At 42.6% G+C, this 23,873-nt stretch overlaps 1 long non-coding RNA gene across 4 annotated transcripts in view; it reads right to left on the minus strand.

The window, feature by feature from the left end:
- LOC116068200 overlaps positions 1-23,873 on the minus strand; it is a 119,080-nt gene that overhangs the window by 8,042 nt on the left and 87,165 nt on the right. For 3 of the 4 annotated variants that reach the window (XR_004109490.1, XR_004109489.1, XR_004109491.1), the window contains 4 exons: positions 16,519-16,602; positions 16,364-16,441; positions 8,553-8,782; positions 7,296-7,411 (listed from right to left, as the gene is read on the minus strand). This is a non-coding gene — a long non-coding RNA (uncharacterized LOC116068200). Of the gene's footprint in view, positions 1-7,295; positions 7,412-8,552; positions 8,783-16,363; positions 16,442-16,518; positions 16,603-23,873 lie in introns of those variants that run through there. The other variant, XR_004109492.1, reaches the window with a different exon arrangement.

Raw genomic sequence — 23,873 nt, forward strand, 5'->3', positions numbered from 1 at the left:
AAAAAAAAAAAAAAAAAAAAAATAGGGCTCTTCAAATTGCACAAAAAGCCAGATGAGTATTATGTCAGGGAATGGAGGGAGCAGTAGAAATGTGTCAGTTAGGGATCTTGAGGGCATGAGCATCTTACTTCACACATAGAAAACTCTCTCATCACTCATCTTCTCCTTGTGTAGTGTCTCCATGAGACTTTTCATTTGTATGATTAAAGATGAGCTGAAAGTTTGAAACTGGGAGAAGATGGCATGGACATGAAGTTTGACTCCAAAGCTTAGCTTCTATGAAGTCGCATAAGTGTGTGAGCGACCAAATTCTTCCTAAACTCTTTCTCTGTGGTTCTTGTATGGCTTTACACTGTCTTATACAATTATGCTTAGATGTTTTCTTTTCTTTATTCATGTTTATTCTGTGCACAGCACTGGATACTGAATGGGTTGGCACTCTTCAGCCAGGATACTGTTTCTCAGATCTATAATCTGGAGATATGTGTTTTGCATCATGATGCCAACATGACAGTATATTTGAAATTTCAGCATATGGCTAATAAATCACTCATCACTCTTGCTCTTCTCTCTCCTTTTTTAGACCTAATATTCTCCTTCCTCTGACTTTATTTCCAGAAGCCCCCCTTCACACTTTCCCTCTGGTCATCGTATAAAATATATTTCTCACTGTTGTGGCCCAATGCCTGCAAAAAAGCAACCCAAGGAACGAAGGCGCTCTTTTGGCTTACAGTTTCATGATACAATGTATCATTATGGGAAGATATGATAGCTAGTGATTGGTCACATCCAGGTGAACCAGGACCAGGAACACGGTTGAACCACAAATCATTACAGATGATTGATGTATCTTCTTTTTTAAAAATGTTCTTTTAATTCCTTGTCTGTTTTTCTATCATTTTATCTGTCTTTCACTAATTTATCAGTGCAGTAGACAATTACCAAGATGGCTTCCATGACCTGCTAAGATGGCCTCTATTACCTTACTTCCTGGGTTCACACCTTGAAATTTCTCTCACAGAAGTGTGAATAGAATCCAGGGACTTACTTCTGGTGAACAAAACACTGCAGAAGTGATGAGGTATCACCTCTGATGTTGAGCTATAAAAAGACAGTGGTTCATATTTCCCTACTCCCTCCTTTCCTCCCCCCTCCTTCCTTCCTTTCTTTTTCTCCTTCCCTACTCCCTTCTCCTGTCATTTTCTAAGCTATCCTAAGGGGAAGGATGCATTATAAGAAACTGATGTTTCCAGCCAGCAGGCAGCAAGTACCTTATGATTCCCACAGCCACATGGGAGAGATGAGAGCCTTGAGCACAAAGCTCTGAATTGAACACAACTCTCAACAGTCCTATCACCATCCCATGAGACAACCAAGCCAGAGACAATCAGCACTCAGAAACTGTGAGGTAATACATGCTTGCTCTTTGCACCTCCTCTGTCTAACACTAGATAACTACATGAATAACTGATTATGTGCTCAAGTAAGAGCCACTCAGCATTGTCATATTGATGACAGTGTATCCCACATTGTCTTTCCTTCTCATGAGTGGTTCTTTTGATGAACAAATGTTTTTAACTTAAAAAAAGAATCTTGTAATTTGGTTTTTGAAATGTTTAAAATTAAAACATAATTAGTGATTACTGTTTTGTGTTTATCATTTTGTTATTCCTGTGTGACTTCAGATGGGGCATGATTAAAGACCCAAGAAGTGATTCCACTCAAGTCCAGCTTGGCAAGCCAGCAACTTCATAAGTGTTATTTACAGGAATGTGGGTGAGGAGTTAAAGGAGCAGGGGTACCTGAAAAGCAGCTGCATCCTCATGAATTTGCATCCGTGGAGCTCAACACCCAGCTTGCAGGTGGAACAGCCTCAGCTCACTGGTCCAGCAGCTCTTTCAGCAATTATCTCTGCTTATACAACCTCAAGGAGAGGCATTGTGAGTTGGGTAACATTCAGGAATTTTCTGAGACTTCCCCCTCCCCCACCCCAGCTTCTTAGGCCTTTAGGGAATGGTTCAATTCGGAGGAGCTAGTGACAGTCTGCTTTCATGAGTAAGGAATGCTCATGCTCAGTGTGGTTAAAGAAGTTTAGGAAATCTGTCCTTATCAGAAACTCTTGATAATTGTATTCAATTACTATTTTAAAGAAGAGCCCTCATTTATCACAATGGAATATTTTCCCTAATAATCACATTATAATGCATAACATGCACGAAACAATTACTTGGGGCAAAGCCTCCTGCCAGTTGCCATAGCTGCGTGGTGTAATTAAATCCTCGCAGTGGTGGCAGAAGTGGCAGAGCAAACCAGACTTGTGTCTTTCAAGTCTTTACTATATTTATTTTTTAATTAATTAACTAATTAATTAATTTATTTATTTATTGCTTGACATACCCTATCATTTATGAATCCTGGCTGATCAAAAGAATTTTTGTATTAGAAAAATGAGGTTAAATGGATTGATTTTGCCATCTAAAACACAAGTCTTCCTTTGGTAGTTCCCCTTTCATGTGGTAGCTTCAAAACAAGAAATCATAGGACACTAGGGACCAGGACCAAGGACAAGGGACCTGGAACTAGAGACATAGGTCACTGGAAAAGTTCTTGTTCATCAAAATCGAGGATCTGAGTTCAGTCCTCTAAGCCGTTGTTCTAAAAAGCCACACATACTGGTGCACACTTAGAATCTCAGAACTGGAGAGGTGAAGACAGACAGATCCCCACAGCTCACTGGACAATCAGCCTAACTAATCAGCAAGCTCCACACCAAATGGAGCCCCCCTATCTCAAAAACAAACAAGCAAACAAACAAACAAACCCAAAAAACAAAAAAAAACAAAGAAACAATAGATAGTGACTAGCTAGAAACTCCCATGTCTCCTTGTGTATGCACAGTATGAACATATATCTCCACACACATGTCCACTCACACATGTACACACATGGGTATCACACATGCACACACACACACACACAGAAGTAATGTAAGTCACGCCATGCCTAGGGTGCTCTGTCTTGACTGTAAACAGACATTTGTAGTTATATGAACTGGGTAAAGCTACTGAACCTCCCTGAGTTTGGGAATTTTCCTTTCCTGAGCACCCAGCATTTTTTGATGTTGTTCTGATTTTCTTGGCGCGTCAGTGGAACAAATCAGAGCACTGTCCTGCAGAAACACAGCCATATCCCCTGAAGGCTTTGTCCCTGAGCTCATTTGTGTCTTTTGGCATGGTAAACCACATAAGAGGCATGCACCCCAAGCGGGGCTAATAGGAGACTCTTTCTGAGGATGCAACGGGGTGATGTAAAATTGAAAATTAGTTGGAATTAGTTGTTTCCAGTTCATTGACTGACATTCATGTGGTTCCCGTCTCACTGTCAGCTGTCTGTCCCAGTACTTTGTGAGATCTGACTTATAGTATATAGCTAAAATAACTATTATTTTATTGCCAATTGTTCAATAAATTTCCATATTATGTTATTCCATGTTATGTTCTGTATTATGATTACTAGGAAGCATATAGTTTGTTGAAAATGTGGGTGTAAAATATGCTCTGTCTCAGAACTTGGTATCTGTAATATTTGTGTTTAGCAAATCAAGTCAACTGCTTTGGATCTCTGGCTTGTGCTTCCATTAAGTCTTCCATCATAACAAAAGCTTTCCTGTTTCAAAGTGACCAGGTACATAGACCACAATGAGCAGCATAACCCGAGGCAGCTATTGAGAACCTAACTCTGAGGGTTTCTGCTTGTACATGTACTGTTTGTCTTCTAATAGATGATAGCTTTTAGTGTTGTTATTTATAGGCAAATGTGTGTTTAATAATTAAATGTTCTTTTTCTGAATATGCTGTTGGATCTTAGGTATCAACTTCATTAACTTATATCTCTATATACACTGTAAGTGTAGAATATCAAGGTTAATATAGTTATACTGCTTGTATGTATGTATAAATATTTCCACAAAAAGGCTCACATAGCATTTGTCCATACTTTTCTTTGTCTTAAAAACAAGTGAACTAAGAAGATAAAGCCGTAGCTAAGAGGTCCATGGAAAGGATATATAGGACCTAGAGAACAAGGAAGTTCTGACTTTCCTCTCATCGGGACCCTCTATGGCTGCTATGGCTGCTATAGCTGCTGTGTCTTGCTTTCTGTGACTTCCACACATTCCAAAGACAAGAACAGCTTATAGTGCAGTAGATCACAGGGCGACTGGCAATCCAGGGCTCAGGGGCAGCTTCCCACAGACCAGAAGGGACAAGTATCAGATGAGGTGTTAGGAGAGTTGGAGCCACAGCAGTAACTGCTGGAGAGGGAGACGTGTGGGTGCTTGGCTCTCCCTAAAAGCTTACATCCATCATAGACACTGCAAGTGAACTGAAGTCCGCCCGAAGCTGAGGAAATAAAACCCCAGACTGAGCAGAATACCTTCACTGGACCAATCTCTCTCCTCCAAAACTTCCCACTGTTCTATGATATGAAGTGTAAATATAAAAATCACAGATGACACCGGATGGCTCATTAGCAAACATCTCATTTCTGAGCACTAATTTCAAGTTCTTTTAGGGGACTAAACATTGGGTTGTGGTCTACCCAAAAGGATATTCCACCTTTTGCTTTCAATAAATCATCTCAGTTACAGACACAAAGACTAGGGATAAGGGTGTCTCCAGGGAGGCAGGAGCAGTCGTCCTCTCCTGAGTCAGACTCAGGCACTATGAGCAAACAAAATACAGTAAGACAAGGTAAAAATCCTCAACCCAAAGTGGGACCAAAAAAAAAAAAATCCAACAGAAGGAAAGGAATCCTAAAAGCAGGCAAAAAAAGAGTCAAAGACACATCCACTTCCACAGTTAGGAGGCCCATAAAAACACCAAGCTAACAGTCACAACATATATACAGAGGACTTGGCACAGACCCATGGAAATCCCCGTGCTTGTTGCTTCAGACTCTTTGGGTACATATGTCTTGTTTAGTTGATTCAGTGGGGGTGTATTCCCTTGGTGTCATCTGTTACCTCTGATTTCTACAACCTTTCCACCACCACCCCTTCTTTGGGATTCCTTGAGCTCTGAGGGGAGAGACCCAATGGAAAGCTGCAGTTTAGACTCTGTCTGTGTATCTGGCTACGGGTCTCCGCATCCGCATCTTTGTTGCTAGAGAAAGCCTTTCTGATGATGACTGGAGAAGGAACCAATCTGGGAATATAGCATAATGTCATTAGAAATTGTTTCATTAATTTTTTTGGCTAGTTATACTTGGTTCTACTCTACGTCTCTGGGCTATCCAGTCTCTGCTTGTAGCCATCCAAGCAGTGTTGATTATGGGTTCCTTCTCATGAAATGGGCCTCAATCAGACATTGGTTGGCCACTCTGACTAGTTCTTGGCCACCATTGTTCCAACATATCTTGTAGGCAGGACAGATTATTAATCAAAGATTTTGTGGCTGGGTTGGTATCCAGTTTTGGTAGCCAGCTGTGTGCCTTTCTGCACTAAATAGACTAGAACGTAGGAGTGAAGGCTCCATTCAGGCACCAGGTTGAACTCTCCACATTCAATGAGCTGTGAGGATTTTTGACCTTGATAATGGGGCCTTGATGTCTGTTTTTGGAGAGTAACCCTCTGTCCTAGCATCAGACTGGGTTTTGGGGGGCTCTCCCTTGGCCAACAATTCAACCAAATGCAATCTAGTCTTGCCATTGAAAGCCTTGCCTGGCTTCAAGAGGTTAGCCTTAAATTCTTTAGGTAGCCAAGGATGCCCTTGAACTTTGAATCCTGCCTCTACCTGCCAAATTCTGGAATTATAGATATTGCATGACTACACCCAATTTGTACTGTGTTGGGAATGGAACCCAGGGCTTTGTGCAGGCTGTGGAAAGACCCTACTAACTGAGTTATTCTTACCTAGATTTTAAACGGAGAGCCTTTGAAACCTTAGAAAACAATAGCTTATACAAAGGCTCTAGACAACAATGGAAAATAGCATTGGGACTTTCCCTAAAGAAACTGATGAAGACTGTAAAGTACATCAGACATAGCTCTACCCAAAAGCAACTGCTGACCTGTGGAAGTCAATGTTCCATATCTCTAATTAATTATAGCATGCTCAGCCATTAGACCAGTGGGAGCATTCGCCATCCTCCTTCCACTTTCTCACATGAATGCTGATCTCAGATACTGAAAGTCCAGGCCTCCTGTGAAGGGAAGCAGTTTTGTGAAGTTTTATGTCCTCTTAGAAGCTGCTTCCTAGATGCTTCTCTAGACTGGACTCTGAATTATTCTCTCTGGCCCTTTACTGTGTATATAAGGCTATGCTACCACTCTGGTCACAATGAATTCACTCGTAATTCCTGGCTCTCATGCATGGCTGAGAAGTGCATTTGGATTTTAAACTGTTCCTCCATGTGGATGCTGAATCCTTCTGAAGCCCTAAAGAGTTGGATCCCATACTCTCGGCTCTTATTAGGATTTAGCTCCTAGGGAATGGAATGTTAATTACTTTTCTCATTGATGAACCAAATATCTGAGAATGCAACTTAAGGAAGGAAAGGTTTACCTTACCCCACACTTCAAAGTCACACTTCATTGTGGTGGAGAAGATGTGGTAGCAAGAGCTTAAAAACAGTTGGTCACATTGAACTTGGAGTCTAAAAGCAGAGAATGGTGGATAGAGGTTCTCAGCTTAGTTTTCTCTCTTTATTAAGTCCAGGACCCCCAGCCTATGGGATGTTGCCACCCACACTCATGGTGGGTCTTTTGACCTCAATTAACTCAACCTAGAAACTTCCCCATAGTAGTTTGTCTCCTCCATGATTCTAGACCTTGTCAAAGTGATTATCAATATGAACCATCGCAGGTGGTTTAAATGAAGATTTATGAACTCTGCTTTTCTTTGAACATCTCCAGGGGCTGCTGCCTCTGGTCATCCTATGCAGCCCACATTTGTCTCACTGCACATTGTGGTTTGTGGGCCAATAGTGCTGCAGTAGCCTTTACGGAGAAGCTATTCAGATGTACAGAATCTGGACCCTGCTGGAACCATGGAATCGAATCACTGTTTCAACACCGTTCAGATAGTCAGGTCTCCCCTTATTACTTATTAAACCGAGGAGGCACTTGTATACCAGTGCTAAGCTTCAGGTACTCAGATGGCTACCTTATATTATTATGGGATAAAGGTACCACTCTCAAGCATTTTAAAGTTAAAACAAGAAACTATCAAGAACTTTCTGGATTGCAGTCGATCTTCTCAGCTACCCAACGGGGATGTAGAGCAGCGTAGTGGTTAACAGGTTTCCTTATGAGTGACTATATTAGAATGCTCGGATTTGTACCTAATATTGGAAGCTCACACCTGGGACTGGCTCTGTACATCACACTATGACTTGAGTACCTCTCTTCTTCCTGGAAGAACACAAAGGACCCTTCTTTAACTGAAGGTTAGGTGACCCTTACAAGATGCTCCCCCTTCATAATTATAACTCGACTCTCCATCTAGAGTGTTTTCTGTGAGTTCCACTCAGATCTCCCCTGCTTCCCTTTCCTCTCCCCTCCTTTTCTCAGAACTTTGTTTTTTAACTTCTGTTTTCCTCAGGGTTACAATAAAAGACATGCTCATACATACAGCCATGCTAACAGACAAGCCTAAAGAGTTCTCTAGCAAACAACTGACATGCTTCCTTGGGGAATTTGGATGAGCCAGTTTTGTTGAATATCTAAAGAGACATCGTGACTGGAAAAAAAGGCCTCAGAAATGAAACTTGAATGGACAGGCCCAGCTATTCCTTAGTAAAAAAGTAAAAGATAAGGAGAAAAAAACTGTGTGGAGTTATTGGAGGCAACTACATAGAAACACATGCAAAGTTATACATGTGCTTTGATAGCGTGATTGTAGCTAATCAAATCCCTTGCCAATAATGCTTATTGTTTTGAACTTCTGGTTCTCTGAGAGGAGAAAGATTCCAGTTATTATTTTAGCGTTGTGTTATGTGGAGAAGATGACTACCTTCGAAAAAGATCATTATTATTAAGGCTTCCCTTATAAATTTGGGGTTCTATCGGGAAGGTCTTTCTGAGCAAGGCTGGTGTGAAGGATGAGGTGGGGGGTCACAATGAAATCATTGCAAGAGAGTCTAGCTGCAGATGCTGGCCTTATTAATTTTCCTTTGTCTCAGTCTAAAACAGTTCATGTGGTAAAATCACTCCCCAGTCACCAAGCAATTGCAGCTGTTGATAAGTAGCTATGAATGTGAGAAGGAAATGTTTTACAAGCCACCCACGCTTTCTGTGTGCTCTGGGTTTTAGTCTTGTTAGGGCTGATTTAGTAACCTATAATTCCTGAGCAGTGCTAACATTTTGAGCTAACCCATGCTAAGGGAGAGGACTAAGACACCACAGTTTCTCCCCAAACTCCACCTCAACACTACAATCTGAGTCTTCCAGAGGACTGTATGCTATAGGCTTGGTCTCCAGTTGTTTTGCTACTAAGAGGAATGATGGTTTGCATTGGAGTGTCCCCCATAGGATCATGCATTTGAACACTTACTTGGTCCTCTGTTGGTGACACCATTTCAGAAGGTTTAGGAGGTGTGAGCTTGCTGGAGGAATTACTTCACTGGGAACAGGCTTTTCATGTTCACAGTCTCACCTTGCATCTAATTTGGTCTCTCTGCTTCATAGTTGTAATTGAGACTATAAGGGTTTTTGCTTTGTGCTCAGGCCAACAAGTCTGCTACTTGCTTCCAGGACTCCTCACCATGATGAACTCTTGTCCTTCTGGAATTGTTAGGCCAGATGTAGGTTGATTTGATCATGGTATTTTATCACAGGAACAGAAAAGTAACTAATACAGGAAGTGATGGCTTTGAGAGGTAGGACCTATTAGGAAGCCTTAAAGGTCGTTGGAGATTTTACACTGGAGGGAATGATAGAATCTAGCCACTTCCTCTTTTCACTTCTTCCTTTACTCTTTCACTTCTTGGTCATTAGGTGAGTGGTTTTGTTATAGGTGTGGATGTGAGTCCAAAGGGCACCTGCTGAGATTTTCATGTCCTTGTGTCTCAGAACAAAGAACGGGACTAGAGACACATGGATACACACTTCTGAGAATGAGAGTGGGCCAGAGAGGCCTGGAACTGGACTAAGACTCATGACCTTCTCTGGCCTGAGTATCACGGCCCTTTTTAGGCCATTCACTCAGCACCCACTCTTCCACTTTTAGGGATCATAGGCTTGCCCCATGCTGTGTTTTGTTACATGTAGTCCAGGTAGGGAGGAGACTCCTGACTTCCTCAACCAACCAGCGTCTTAAATCCCGATGTCTTTTTCTCCATGCCTCCTTTCCTGCCACAGCTTTGTTCTCCTATCTTCTCCCCCTATGATGTCCTATTTCATCACAGGCTCCACAGCAACAGGGTAAGTCAGTCATAGGTAGAAACCTCTGGAACTATGAACTAGATAAACCTTATTTCTTACAAGTTCATTATCCAATCCACTTGTTATAGCATTGAAAAGCTGCCTCATCACAGTGGCCTCTTCTCTCTGCCTACATAAATTATGTCCCACCCAGAACATAGCCTTTAATTCTAACATATGTAAATTTCAACTTCATAGAGCTTTATAAAGTAACTTGTGTTTTAGGAGACAAGCTAATGAGTCTTAAAGGAATGAGTATGGTTCTCTATCAGGTCCAGACAAGCCTTACTCATGAGGAGAATCATCTCTATACCTTAGACGACAGTCTTTGTCCTGGAAATGGGATACAGGATGATTTTTAAGGCTTTGAGTCTCTCAGCACTTGAACCCTCACTCAATGCCAGCCTTGCTCTAAGGAAAGAGCTCTAGCATATCCCTTCCCTTAGCAGCGTTGCAATTTTATTCATTGTTTAATATTTTTATTATACTTATTTAATTATTTGTAAATGTAATTTTTATTTGCCAGATGTAATTGTCATCTCAGATGCTTACTATTGAACAAATTCACATTTTCTATCTCTTTCTGAACTCTGGCTGGCTGATTCAACTTAGCTATTCTGGCTCAAACTGTTCTTCAAGCTGACTTGCACAGAACTTCGTGAACGAACTCAGCTAGACTACACACACTCAACTAAACTGACTTGAACTGACTCTGACTGAACTGAACTCTACCACACTGCATTGCCTGATCTCAACTCAGCTCCCCTGCACTGCTCTTAAGTAGCCTCTCCTTCCTGTCTGTTCTCTTGAGAGTTGGGTGTATCCTATCTCTGACCCATCCTGTCAAATCTTTCTCTGGTTTGCCACTTTGTCTGCCTCTCAACTAGACATCACTTTCAAACATGGCTGCTTCTTTCCTCTAACTTTATCTTCAATGTTAGAGATTAAAGGTGTGCACTAAAGGCATGTCTGTATTCCAGCCAGAGGGATTAAAGGTGCGTGGTATATCTGTGTAACAGCTGGAATACACAGGCCTAGGTCTTTGGATGTGATTCCTTGCCAGAGTAGCCATGCTGGTGGATTAAAATTTCTCTACATTTATGTATTGGAGGGAGGGAAGTGTGCCAAGGCATGAATGTGGAGGTCAGAGGTCAAACTGAGAGTCCTTCTCTACTCCCTATTTGAGTCTTTGAGATCAAACTCAGCATGCCAGGTTTAGCAGCAAGTACCTTTACTGAGGCATTTAGTTTGCCCTGTTGTTTTAGTTTTCTTGAGATAGGGCTCATATAGTCCACATTTCCCTCAAACTCACTTTGTGGATAAGGGTAGTCTTGAATTTCTGGTACGTTTTTATTTTTAACCCTTCAGTGTTGTTTGCCCAATTGTTTTTAAAGACAAAGTCTCACTCAGTTGCTTATCTGTGCTGGAACTCACTGTATTTAAGCCATCAGATTTACAGTATTTTTGCTGCCTCTGTTTTCCATGAACTGGGATTAAAGGTGTCAGCTAAAAAGCCTTGCATCTTTGCATTTTTGAAACTATACTGCAATAGTCCTTCCTCAAAGTAAGGCAATTTTTCTGTGGGAAGAATCATGCTCAGGCCAAGTACTGACACTTTGAATTCTAACTCCCTAGACTTCCACATTATCAGAAGGCAAAGTATAGAAGACAATATGAGTTTAGTGATCAGGAATTTTAAAGTCCAATTCCAATATATTTTTTAGTGTCTCAAATGAGTTCACTCCTGTGTGTTTTGTGCCCATTATGTGGCAAAAAAAAAAAAAAAAAAAAAAAGGAAAAGCCAGAAATAATCCCAGCAAAGAAGAGGAAGTGGGCACAAAGACCCACCCTCTACCAAGAAGCTCTCTACAATACATGCTAGGAACAGGAAAGTCAGTTAGCCACACTGCATGGCAGGCCCTATGCTCAGGAGCTGCTTGCTCTGGGCAAACACAAAATAGACTCCATGTTTTTTGTGTGCTTTTGTTTTGGTATTTTTGTCCTTTTGGTTATTTGTTTTAATTTCTTTTTCTTTTGTTTCTTTCCTTGAGAGAGAGAGAGAGAGAGAGAGAGAGAGAGAGAGAGAGAGAGAGAGAATGAAATTTAAATGGATAGGGAGGTGGGGAGGACCTGGGAGGAGTTAGGAGAGAGGGAAAAATATGATCAAAGTATATTGTATGAAAAAAATGTTAAGCCAATAAGTATAAAAAAGGAAGAAAACAGGAGAAAAAGCAAAACCTTGGAAAGAAAAAGGTTAGGTTGAGGAATGTGCCAGAGCTCAGAGGCAGCAGTTCCCATTACCAAGTCCCTCAGTCCTGTGCTCCCAGGCACCAGACCTGCAGGAGGCTTGGAGCATTGACCTGGGTACCCAGAACCCCTGAGGTTCTCAGAGGAGGTGGGGAAAACACTTGGGAAAACCTCTCTCCAGAACAGAAGTCATATAAAATGCTATAAGAGGACTTTGATATCCACTATTTTTAAAAACAGCAGAGTCTGGGTTCAGTGTTGTGGAAGTGTGGAGTCACAGGAGGAGGTCCTTGCAAGCATGCCGGAGCTCTACAAAGCCAGGCTACACTATCTTGCTGTCCTAGAGGCATCTGCTCTCACCTTTCAGAAAGTCTTGGGATCTGAAGTGCTGAGCATCAACTAAGAGGTGGGCCAGTTCCCCTTCTCTTTCGGATACATTGTCTTCCTTTACTTGAACAAAAAGACTTGTGTAGTGTATGTGTGGTGTATGTGGGTAAGCTTAGGCAACATGAGTTGTCAGCTTCCTTTCCAGACACCCAGGAAGTCATTTGTAAGTTTTATAGAGGACAACATTTTATATGATGTGAAATAAGGTAATAAAATAATATCAAGTTAAATTAAACCAGGCTGAATGTAACCCAGAGATACAAAGACCGGTAGTGTTTGAGTGAGAAAATAGATGGGCAAAGAATAGGTTTCAAGCACAACCCAGATCACTCTGGACCCTTCTAATCTAATTAAAAACCTTTCAGCCTGGCTCTGTTGGTTTGGTTTTCCATGCTTTTCCACCCGAATGTTGTGGTTCTGGGAAGCCCGAGGCCGTCTGATGCTCTGAGTGATAGGGACCTGCTAATGCGGTTCCTGGAAGGAATGATGGCTTTCCTCTGTGTGCAGTTTCTACTCCAGCCCACCTGAAACCACTCCCCATGCTTGTTATAGATCTTGGCTTAAAAGCCATTTCCCATCCCCTGAAGTGCAGCCATCACTCCTGGGACTGTTTATGTCTGAAATTTATGAGCGGATGCGTCTCCACATTGTATTTGGTGGAGACCTTAAGGTTGCATTTGTGAATCCTCTTTCATTAATACAGAGACGTAATGATGGACATACAATTCAGGGAAATGAAGCTGATCTTCCCCCACAAAACTACCTCCATATTCGTTTCTTTTCTATGTTCAGATTTCCATAGTGGCAGCCATAGTATCATTTTAGCAATTATAATTCTCAATCACGTTTCTCATTGCCACACACTTTTCTTAGTGATCACATGTTAATCTGTTGTATAATGTCCAACACTATACGTTTTGCAATACATTGCCACAGGCAGACTGCATCTTGCTGTTTCTTCATTCATACATTCATAATAATTCATAATGCAAAAGCAGTACAAAACCTGGCTACATGCTTGTGCATTATGAATTATTTTCTCAAGAGAGAGGCTCTAGAATGGAGCCTCTGGGTTTCTCTGTCTGTTGTTTGTCACATTAGTTGCTTTTCCCAAAAGGGTTGAGACTGATCCCGGCAGTGATAATATAATGCCTGCAATAATACAGCAGTAATGCTGTTCTCAGTGACTTTCTGATACTGTGGTTTTTTGCTAATTCAGATTAAACCGTTCCTCCACTTTGCTTTAGTATGTGTTTCTGTTTTTCTGCATGTGAAGGCAGAAGTTCTTTCCCTATGCTTGCTCTTTGTACTTCCTCTTGTACCAATTATTAGAGCGACATATTTTTATCATTTCTATATGCCTTACATCCATCAGATTTTTGATGGAGTTTAGAAATCAGTGCACCCAATGAGGTGTCAGGGATCAACCTGATCTTGCCATTTTCCTCAGCAGGGTTTGGCACTGTTATTCTTCACCCATTCTCAGACATCACCAAGGAGCTTGTGTTTGGTTTCTCCTTTAGCATATGTATGTGGTCCATACTCCCATTGCACTGTAGTGAAGGTAAGCAGCAGCAGCAACCCAAGTCAGTGACTCAAAGTTAGCAGCCAACTAACCAGCCCTCCTTATGTAAGTGGGGCATCCTCAACAACACAAGTCATCTTTACAGAAGCAAACACCCGGGCTAGGGATGCTGCTCATTTGGTAGAGTGCCTCTGAGTGTGCATGAAGTCCTGGGTGCATCAGCAGCCCTTCATAAACTGCACATGGTGGCACACCCCTGTAATCCCAGCATGAAGGAGGTAAAGGCAAGAGGATCAGAAGTTCAAAATCATCTTCAGCTAGATAGTGAATGTCATCCTGGAGTACTAAAAATAAAATCTTTTTAAGAAAAGCAAGCATTTTTTTTTACTTTGATAAGATACCAGTATCCATCACAGTCATGTTTATGGATGTTTATTTGCTTTACCTTCTTAGCAAAAAAAAAAAAGTGCGTGTGTGTGTTTATAATTATCTCTCTTGAAATTAGGGTTTTATTAATCTTGTTTTATATTCCTGAGCCTCAAACAGCAGGTAGACTCCAGGAAGGGTCGGCTATCTTCAACAGCAACTACAAGTTCTCCTGAGGCTGCAGCCTTCTCTGCTGGACTCTGCTGAAAAGGCTCACAGGCGTCGGAGAGGAGGGGAGGCAGAGCGAGCAGGCTGCCACCTCACTCTCTGAGAGTCACAACTCCCTGGTTACATAATTTCCCTCCATATCCTAAAAAAAGCCATTCCCTTGATAAAACACGCTCTTCTGTACCCTGTCCTCACAAAGCCTTTCCTTCGGACCAAAGCCTGGGATTGCCATGGTTACCCAATGCTAGCAAATAAGCAAGGGGACACTGGATCCCCAGCTCATGCTACCCCGACTCCCATCAAGCCATAATCAGAGCGATTTTCAAACCTTGTGATCTTTGTCACCTATTCCTTTCTCTCAAGTGCCTATGGCCCTTCTAGGGTAAGTATTGAGCAGTGTGAATGTAGGCTGAATTGGAAATGGAGGCAGAGCTGTGGAGCATAACTGAGGGTGCTTCCACCCTGCACATCAGGAAGGCAGCTGAGTCCAGAGTTCATCATCCTAGAGGCCTACTGTTGTCCCTGGGAACGAAGTGCTTTAAATTCTTCCAGGAATAGATATAGTGGGAACCAGCATGATGCTGCTTTTCCTGGGAGCCTTGACCAAGGGTTGTAGGTAGGATTTAATGGACATACTAACGTGATTCATCTTCAGGCTCTTTAACTTAAACCCTCTTCCTTTTATATTCTGAATGTTTGTAACTATTGTCCATTGCTATGACCAAAAGTAGCATAAGGTAGAAAGGAATGGTTCTGGCTCAAAGTTTGAGGGTGCAGTCCATCATGGTACAGAGGGCACGGCAGCAGGATCCTGAGACAACTGCCACACTGCATCCATACAAGAGAGAATGCTAGTTCCCAGCTAGCTTCCTCCTATTCATCCAACCCCAGCTCATGCTGTGATGCTCATGTTCAGGGTGTGTTCCCCTCCTCCTTTAGGCTCCTCTGGAAACATCAGCACCAGAAACACCCAGGGTTCTGTTTTTCAAGGGATTCCAAATCCAGTCAGGCTGACAGCAAAGATTCACCAAAACAAAGAGAAACATTATATTTCATAAAAAAAAAACATTCTCTTCCTACATCTATACTACTTCAACTCAAAGTGTGCTGTTTGACCTTATCAGTCTGAGCTAAGCATCATCAGACACTGAAATCTCCTGCCTCATCTCTCTCCTAGATTCTGATGCTGCTTATACCAAAGCTTTCCTTCCCTAGGCCCATCTCTTCAGCCTGTTCTCAGACAATTGACTACCTGGTTCCATGAATGGAACCAAGACTCTGATTAGACAGTGCACCATACCACACATATGCTCTAATTGGCTACATTAGTTGTTTATCTCATTGCTGCAACCAAACACCTGACAGGAAGCAACAGGATGGAACAATTTATTCTGGCTCACAGTTTAAGAAAGAAGTCAGTCCATCATGGCAGAGAAGACTGGGTGGGGAAGAAAGGTAGCTAATTATATTGAACAGACAATTAGGAAGATGTGAGGCTGAGACATAAAATCTCAAGGCCTGCCTCCAGTGACTTACTTCCTTTAGAAATGCTAAACCTCAAAAAAAAAAAAAAAAAAAAGGCTAAACCTCCTTCTATGGGTCTACAACCAGAAACCTTTGGGGACCACCAGGTAAGGATCAAGTATTCAAATACAGGAGCCTGCAGAGGGTATTTCACAGTCAAGTGACACACTGATTTGATATGATATGATTCTTTAATTCAAATACATGAATCTCAATATTTTAGAAAGGTGCTGGGGAGGAGAACTAGGAAGAGGAAGAGGAGGAAGAAAAGAAGGAGGAAGAGAAGGAGGAGGAGGAGGAGGAGGAGGAGGAGGAGGGGTGGGGGAGGAGGAGGAGAAGAAGCAACTACCCTTTTGTTTTATCAAAACCCTGCCATTCCTTTTAGTACTGCCTGCTCAGCTGACAGTTCAGGTAGCTGATTATTACACACACACACACACACACACACACACACACACACACACACAGAGAGAGAGAGAGAGAGAGAGAGAGAGAGAGAGAGAGAGAGACGTGTTAAAGGTTGTAACTGACTGTATGGACACAAAGAAAAATCTGCCAAAATTCATTGTTTGGGCACACAATTAAGAAGTAAAACATACAAAATTAGACATGTTTCAAATGTTCAAGCCATGTAGTGTCCAGGCTGGACAGCTTCTAATGCTCACCTTGAGAACCAGGGTCAGAGGATCTGTGCTTTATGAAAAGCTCTGTAGCACCTGCAGAGACATTCTTCTGCTTGTCCTCTACACAAGAGAGAAAATGTGGATAAGAATAGGCAGTTTGACCTTGGCATTAGGCAGTCCTCAGTTTCCATTCTTACTGTGATTCTGTTGTATTGAGTGTGTGGCTTCCCTTGGCCAGATAGTTTCAGAGCTTTCTGTCTCACAGCTTCAACTTTCTTTACCTGTAAAACCAAAGCAACATGGACTGGGCAGAGGCAAGGATAGTTCAATTGGCAAAGTGATTGCCTCGCAAGCCTGAAGACTGGAGTTGGGTCTTCCAAACCCATGTAAAGTGCTGAGTGTGGAGTGTACAATTATAATCACATGACTGGGAGTCTGGAGGTAGAGGGATCTCTGGGACTCGCCCACCAAACAACCTGTCCTTATTAGCAGGACCCAGGTCTCAGTACGAGACTGTCTCAATAGTAAAGGTGGGTGGCTTCTAAGGAAAGACAGCTGAGTTTCTTCTCTAGCCTTAACACACACAGACACACACAGACACACAGACACATACACATACAGACACACACACACACACACACAGACACACACATATGCATACATAATTATGTACCAGCACACATGTACATACAAAACAGAGGTAATAAAAGCAGGCCTTCTTTGATGTACACCTAGTATGACAAATTCATAAGTGTTCAATAGATGCTATTACTTTAAAATTAATAAATATTGCTAAGTAGCTGAATGTAGTGGTACACACCCATAATTCTAGCATTTGTGGGGATAAGAAAGAAAATATTTAGAGTTCAAAACCAGTTTGGATTGCATACCAAGACTATAGATAGATAGATAGATAGATAGATAGATAGATAGATAGATAGATAGAAAGGGAGGGGGGAGAGTGAGAGAGTATATGTATGTGTGTGTATATTTGTATATATGTACATATATTTACATATTAATATATTATTATGTATTTAATATACTAAATAGTTTAATGGAATTCAGAATGCCTGTCTTTCTCAATCTATTTGTAGACCCAGAAGAGTAGAAAAACTATAAAAGTTTCTAGTGTTGGAAGCCAATGAAGTCTTAAGTAAATGTGGCTAACATGAACATGGCCAGGTCAAGAACCCAATGTCTCAGACCCATGGGACTAGTAAGGCCCACCTTCCCTGGGTCAGGCTCAGAGGAATGAAAAAGTTTTCCTCTTGTCCCAATATAGATGTTATGAATGACTAACTTTTATCTAAAACCAGTGAATGCAGAAACTATCAACTACAGCTTTCTTCTCTCAAGTGACTGTAACCTGGAACTGCCCCCCTAAGAAACCTCCTACTGAGATTAGCTACATTCCTCCCCTTCCCTGTTGCACACAATAAAAAAAACATGTCTTTTTGCTCAGTGGCAAATGGACTAAGTTTCTGGATTATTGGTGCACCCTCATCGGATTGCACTGCCAACCCAACCCCAGCGTTTCTCTATATGTTTCTGTCTGTCTGTCCTTCCTTCAATTCCCTCTTAGCCCCAAGAAGGATCAATCCCTAAGCTGCGCAGGTCAAGTCATTCTATTTATGGCTACCCATTTCTTTTTTACTCATTTCCCTTAAATTATGGGCAGTATCTTTACCCAAATAGCTAAATCAACCAGTCCCCTTCCCACTCTGCCTCCAAGCAAGAACACATTGCCGGAGGAGGGAAACTGCACATTTCTCAGTGTTGTTTCCCAAATGAGCTCTGTCAGAGGCAGAATCCACCTTTCTGATGATGACCTTGCCCAGCGAAAATTAAAGACTCATTCATCTAGAGACAGCCAAATATAAAACTACACTTGTAAAATAACACTTGCCAAGTTACTGCCCTTCTGCCTCTTGGCAAACAGTAAGCCGATGAACTCAGAACACTTAGGAATTCAGGCTTTCAGAAGCTATCATCCAAGGTGGTACATGGATCTTTTTGAAGGGAACTTCCTGCTGGATTCTTTTGCTATGGTTTCCTTCCCACCCACCTGAAGCTCATGAAAGCAAAGAGCACATCTATCATGCAAAATGGGACTTGTCTGAAATAACTGGAATGCAACCAAAGTTGAATGCTAGGAATGCTCACAACAGACACTGAGCATGGACCCAGGAGATGACTCATTATTATCTGGCACTGGTTCACGAAGGGTCAGAGACAAATCTCATATTCACAGCCCCTGTGCCAAGTCCTGATAGCAGGGTGTTCACTGACATCTTTCAGCAGCCTCACCAACCTGACTCGTCCAAGGTTCCAGACAGCAAGGACAGCACGTCCTTCCCTATGATTGCTTTGTCAAGACTCAGAGTGGAGACCACTGGAAATGCTTAGCTAATTGAAAAAAATTCTTTTTATGAGTGTCTGTGGAGGGGGTGGGTTATGTGTGTACATGGACGACCTGTTCTATGTGCTTGTGCGTGTGTGTGATTGTCAACTCTGGCTCTTGCCCCAATTTTTTTTAGACAAGTCCTAGACATCACCAAATAAGCTGAGCTGGTTGACCAGTAGACCCAGAGGTCATCCTGGGTTTACCTATTCAGCACTGGGGTTACAGCTGTGTACCTTATGCCTGATTTTTGTTCGTTTGTTAGGGTGTGTTTTTCGTTTTGTTTTGTATTTTTACAAGAGTGCTAGGGATTGGGACTCAGGTCCTCATGCCTGTGTGGTAAGCACTTCAATAACTAAGTCTTCTGTGCAGCCTCACTCAGCTCATTTTTAGTGATCATCTCCTTAAACCATATATACTCTGTATTTCTTTTCTTTTTTTATTTTTCTTTTTTTTTTTTTGGTTTATCAAGACAGGGTTTTTCTGTGTAGCCCTGGCTGTCCTGGAACTCACTCTGTAGACCAGGCTGGCCTCTAACTCAGAAATCCACCTGCCTCTGCCTCCCAAATGCTGGAATTAAAGATGTGCACCACTGCTGCCTGACTTTCTGTATTTCCTATACGATATATAGGACCTTGGAAACACAGAGTAGAGATCTCAATCTCCCATCCATTCTTGAAAGCCTTCTGGTCTTCACCACCTATGGTGCTAACTATAGCCCCATGTACTGGCTGGCTTTGTGTGTCAACTTGACACAAGCTGGCGTCATCCCAGAGAAAGGAGCCTCCCTTGAGGAAATTCCTCCATGAAATCCAGCTGTAAGGAAGGCATTTTCTCAATTAGTGATCAAGGGGAGGGCCCAGCCCTTTGTGCTTGGTGCCATCCCTGCGCTGGTACTCTTGTGTTCTATAAGAAAGCACACTGAACAAGCCAGGGAAAGCAAGCCAGTAAGCAGCATTCCTCCATGGCCTCTGCATCAGCTCCCGCCTCCAGGTTCCTGCCCTGCATGAGTTCCAGTCCTGACCTCCTTTGGTGATGAACAGCAATGTGGAAGTGTGGAAGCTGAATAAACCCTTTCCTCCCCCACTTGCTTCTTGGTAACGATGTTTCATGCAGGAATAGAAACCCTGACTGAGACACCTATCACAGCCTGACAACTTTGTTGAAAAAAATATGTTCATCTACCTGGTGGATTAGTTTTTTTCTTTTTTCTTTTTCCCCAATGCATAAACTTTGAATGATAATTGTCTTGGTTTGGCTTTTGTTTTGTTTTGTTTCTGGAGTAACATCTTACTCTGTAGCCCTAGCTGGCCTGAAACTCACTATATAGAAGGAGGCAGCCTGAAACTCACAGATAACTGCCTGCCTCTGCCTCCAGAGTCCTAGGGCTGAAGCCGTGAGCCACCACGCCCAGCCCCAATACTGTTTGTTCTTTAAAAGAACAAAAATGACTTCTTTGTCTAGCTGTCAAGATGACAGATAACCTGCTTGTGCCAAGAATGCTTCACATATTCTCTGACAGAGGCTTGATCCTCTAAGCGTTCCTTCCAAACTCCCAGGTGCGTAGAACTCTGCTTTAGTAGTTCTTGTCTCTTCTGCCATTGGCAATGTGGATAGCATTTGAAATCTCTTAAGGAATCTATATAAAGTTCCCTTTTATTCCTAAAGTTGAATTTTTGTTTCTTTTGGGTCCCTGGAGTCTCTGAAATCAGGGCACATCCTATGGGCCCTTCCTGGCATCTTTTCCACTTCTAACTTAAGGAAGAGCTTTAGGACACCTTGATATTGAGACAATCCATTAAATAAAGCCAGGAAAGGAGGAAGGAAAGCAATTGCCCTGGATACCACAAGGGCTCTTGGATTGCTACTTTGTATCCTCTGTCTGTTCCTCTATTTCAAGACTAAGAAAGTTAAAAAGGTCATCTTAAATCACCAAACCTCCCCTGTTAGTAATCCACAGGAACCCTTCACATAGTCATTCCATTTTACCCTCAGTTGTTTAGAGGCAAACCTGGTTTTAAAAGCCCACTGCCCATCAAGGGCAATTGATAGTAGAGAGATGATAACCCATTATGAAACAGCTAGCTGACAAAGTCATTGGGGAAGAGCCCTGGGTCCTTCCTTGCTCAGCGTCCTGGCCATGAAGCATGTGCCCGGAGCAGCCGATGTGCTTGTGCCCGAAGACTGAGCCAACTTTTGCCACCCAGGATCACTCCATGGAAAATCACACCAACCGATCTTACGTTAGGTTAACACTGATCTCTAGACCAGGGATGAATCGAATTTTAAAACCTGAACATCTCTATCAACAAGGAGGAAAGGGTTAATGTACCTGGGCAACCTTCATGGACAGACACATTCAGAAGGTTCAGAACCTAGCAGGTGCCTGTTAGGTGAAAGTGGAAACATAGTCATTGCCATGATCAGGAACAGTCAGAAGACCTGACATGATGGACAGGGTCACTTTGCTCATGTTGGAGGAGATGCTGCCTAAGAACAGGGTCATGGGGCTCTTTTCCTCCTTCCCACTCGGTTTCTCTTCCTGTGCTGTACACACACACAATTTAACATGCACAGAGGAAAGAGGGCAACTATCTCTAATTGTCTGAAAATGGCATAGTGTTTGTATTCCCCAGTGCCTCTTGGCCAGGTGGAAATTGCTTTCCTGATTAGTATGTTCTTGGTCTATTCTGTAGGTTGGATTTGTTTTTCTGATCATACTGGAATGAGCACTATTCAGGCCGCTGGATGCTGAAATGACATGTCATCTTTTTACACAATTGCTCTGATCCAGGATGGGCTGGGGCAGTGGAGGAGAAGTAATAAGAAAGACAAGACCAGGATGTCATGGAGGGCACTGCTTCTCATTTTGAGGGAACTGCTACCCACTTTGGGGGTACTGCCTCCCATCTTGGAGGTTCAGCTTCAGTGGCACTCTGGGAGTTGTACTGCATTTACTGCAGAATAATCTGATCCCCACAAATGCCTGTGCTGCCTACCTTGTCCTGGCCCCAAAGGCACACATTGTGCTGGTGGGTCTAGGGTAAGCTCATCCTAAGGGTGATTTCCTCAGCACTCTCTTGCCCAGGTACAAGATTTTGCTATAAAATAAATGGGGGTGGGAGGGAATGAGGTCCATTAAAAAGCATGGAACACTCACTGTGACCACTAACTGACAGGATCTAGAATCATCTAGGAGACACAACTCTGGGTGTGTCTGTGAGGGAGTTTCTAGACCAGGTTAAATGGAGCAGGAAAATCACCCATAATCACAAGTGGCACTACTCCAAAGATTGAGTCCCAGACTGAATGGGGGGGGGGTGGAGTAAGCCCCAGCATCTCCCTCTGCTTCCTGAACAGGTGTGAACACTACTTGACCAGTTATTTCAGGTTCCTGCCACCATGCCTTCCACACATACTTCACTAAACTCCCAAACTTAGCAAAATTAAGCCTTTTCCTCTGAAGTTGCTTTTATCAGCGCAATCATAAAAGTAACTAATACATTTGACATATTTACCCATACAACAACCAAGGCTACTGAAGAGCTCTGGGCTACTCAAAACCCCTGCCCTACTTAAGGGCATTTCCTTTCTGTGCTGTGCCATACTGAGCCTTCATGGAGCAATTTGTCTTAGAACTTGATCCCTGTTTCCCAAGGACACCCCAGGCTGAGGGTCCATGGAGTAGGGTCAAAGGTGATTCAAGTGTGTCCATTTCCAGTCCCTATGGTTTGATCTCCAGGGTTTCTTGGTGGCAGGAAGCTTGATCCTTAATGTGGAGCTATTAGGACTCATGCAAGAGTTTGAGAGGTGGGATATGCTAAGGGTTTTAACCACTGGGAATATTCTTTAAGATATCCCTGGACACCTCTCTTTTGTTCTCAGAGATAGAGTGCATATTTAGGCTCTGACATCCATTCCCCACCATACTTTGCCTTGTGTAGGCCCCAGACCAGGGACCAACCAGTGATGTACTGAACCTCCAAAAATGTGAGTCAAAACAAACATCTCATCTTTATAAGGTGATTGTCTGAGGTGTGTTTGGAAGCAAACTAACAACATCAGCTAACAAACAGATGAAACACAGCAGCTCTTTAAGTGGTTGGGAGTGAGTTGCATAAATAAAGCAAATGGTGGGCCTCACTTCGCAGTGGGAACACATGCCCTCTGTCTGCCTATGTACTCACCCTGGTGCAGAACAGTAGATTGTGCTTAGCATCTCTGCTTTGACAGCTATTCAATGACTCATGAAGCTTCTTGAGAAAAATGAAAAGTTGTAGCCCGAATCGGAATATGTAAAGGTAATCATAACCAGAACTCCTAACTGTAAGTGACCTTGAGAACATGGTGGAAGAGGGTGTGGAGGCAGGCAGAAAGAGGGTGAGGAGAGTGTTCTTAAAAGGTAGCATTCCTTTGGGAAGAGTTGCTGTGTCTGTGGATAGTAGACAAATGTGGGAAGAAGGGTCACTGTAAAAAACTAAAACCCTACTCTCTCCAGAATGAATAGCTCTCTTCTCATCCATTCCCTGCTGGCAATTAATGATACACCACCACACAATAGCTCCCTTACTACTGAAGCTATAGCCATCACTGGCCAGTGTTTAAGTTCCCATGTGTTATCATCCTGCATTCCTTACATCATAGAAGTCCTCTGTGCAACAATGAAATTGCTGTTTGGTTTTTTAATAGAGCATATTTTATTAACTCTTTAGTGCACGTAAACTAGGTGTACTGGCTGGTTTTGTGTGTCAACTTGACACAAGCTGGAGTTATCACAGAGAAAGGAGCCTCCCTTGAGGAAATGGCTCCATCAGATCCAGCTGTAAGACATTTTTTCAATTAGTAATCAAGGATGGTAGAACCCATTGTGAGAGGTGCCATCCCTGGGGTGGTAGTCCTGGGTTCTCCAAGAAAGCAAGCCAGGAAGCAGCATTCCTCCATGGCCTCTGCATCAGCTCCTGCCTCCAGGTTCTTATTCTATGAGTGTATAGGACAGAGGTCAATATCAGGTATTCTCCTAAATCACTCATCACACTAATTTTTGATACAAGGTCTCTCACTGAACCTGGAACTTGCTGATCCAGACAGACTGCCTGATCAGTGAGTTGCAGGGATCCCCCTTCCCCGACCCCCTTCCCCCACCCCTTC

Source organism: Mastomys coucha, unplaced genomic scaffold (genome assembly GCF_008632895.1).
Source record: "Mastomys coucha isolate ucsf_1 unplaced genomic scaffold, UCSF_Mcou_1 pScaffold22, whole genome shotgun sequence".
NCBI lineage: Eukaryota > Metazoa > Chordata > Mammalia > Rodentia > Muridae > Mastomys > Mastomys coucha.